This window comes from Centruroides sculpturatus, unplaced genomic scaffold (assembly GCF_000671375.1).
Source record: "Centruroides sculpturatus isolate CEXI.00-Female unplaced genomic scaffold, Cexi_2.0 scaffold644, whole genome shotgun sequence".
Lineage (NCBI taxonomy): Eukaryota > Metazoa > Arthropoda > Arachnida > Scorpiones > Buthidae > Centruroides > Centruroides sculpturatus.
The window spans coordinates 25749-27768 of NW_019385082.1; positions in this window are offsets into that span (position 1 = coordinate 25749).

A 2020-nucleotide genomic window follows, 5' to 3' on the forward strand; every position below is an offset into this window, starting at 1 on the left:
ACCTATAATTATAAAATATTTTAAAATTAAATTTTGTCAATATTACATATATAGGTCAATCACTAATAAGTAATGAAAACATTATTATTAAAATATTAGTAATAATAGTACACTTATAACATTGTAATACTACAAGAAAATAAACAGATAACAATAATTCCTGCAAAAATAGACATAAATTAAATTGAAAAAAATATATAATATTTATATTTAGATATTATAAAATATATATTTATGAAATAATTATTAAGGATTTATAATCTTTTTATTTCATAATAATTATATTTATAAAATAATTATTAAAAGATTACAAATCTTTAATATTTATTTCATAAATCAGTGAAATCTTCAGTAACTATTCATCTTTAATTTCCTGAAATATCTACTATTAATTGTAGCATCATACCTGACTATTCCACTGTTGAAAGGTTAAGAAAGAGCTGATAATTAATATATAATATACAATAATTCCAATGTAACATTAAATCAATAAAAATGGATAACTTTTCTGAATTCTTGGAATTATTTTATTATGAGAAATTGATTACCTAATAAAAAAAAAATGAAAATATGTGGCTATACTAATCAACAGTAATTAGTACCATTGAAAAAGAACAACTGACTACATTATATTTAATTAAAAATAAAATGTACAGGTGCCCCATGAAATTTCTGGCAACTGATGGTCTGGAACCTCTTTTAATCTGGACAAAATTACAAGAAAAAACTTAAAATTCCTGTGGCCATCAAACTAGTTTACTGGGCAGCCAAAGATAATGTTGCATGCAGGACATGCTTAATTACATTAACTACTCTGCACTCATTGATGATGCTGCAATGTTGTGATTTTCTTAGTTTATTTTGCTTAAATTTAACCCTAACTATGGTTTTTAAGAGAGATGAGAATGTCAATGGTGGTGTCAAAAGTAATTTACATTTTATATTTATTTAATTCAAGTTTCTAGCAGTCTATAGTATACTTTACACACAGGAAAGGTATAAATTAGTGGATTAGAGGTTTGTTAATGAATTATTATTATACATGATCACAGTTGGTATGGCAAAATAGTTAACTCAGCAAGGAACCAAGAATGCAGGAAATTCAGTGGAGTACCTGTATTTGTTAAAATATGTCATAGAGAAATACAAAGTGATTTTAATTAGAGAGTAGGCATTCAGAAACATCTATAGAAAAACTGTTGGGGAAATCTCAACTAAATTTGATATGCAATTTCAATTTTTAGGGAAGAAAATCTTACATTAAGGAGATTCAAATTTCAAAATATAAAAAGAATTGCAAAATGTTCTTCACAATTCTTTAATAGGTGAACAGTTATGGTGCTTACTTTACTTGATTATGCATTACTTCTTAAACTCTTCTATCAATAAAAAGGAAATATTGGCTCAGCACTTACAGAATTTCAGATTTACAAAGGTCTTCAGGCTATTAAGATTCTTAGAAAAATGATTTTGTGTTTTGAGAAGCTGAAAACTGCCATGTAACCAGAATGGGGCCACAGAAAAATACTGATTAAATAAATGAAAATGAAAGACATTGGTACTGCAGTAGTGGAGCAGTAAATTTAAAATTCTTATAGCAGTAGTAGTGCATATGTAATATTGTGCTAGAAAACATATATAATGTGTGCATTAGAAGACAGTAGTGTCAAATTTTTTTTCCTGAAAAACTGCTTACTCTAGATAGTATATAAACCAAATTTATTTGAGATTTACCCAATAATTCTTTCTACACAGAGTTCTAAATACTTCTTTAATCATGATCACTCTGTATTATGTATATGACTATTAATTTTATAAATTGTTTAAAACCAAAAAGTTTTATAAGAAAACAATTTAATAGTGCATTTACAAATTAGTAAATTAAATAAGAAACATTTTAAAATGTTAAAAATAATTAAAATTATTAATATTGGATGAGAGGGCTATAAATTCTATAATTTTTTAATGTATTTTATAAGTTTTTGTAATTTCATGTTTCATATTGTTTATATATATATAT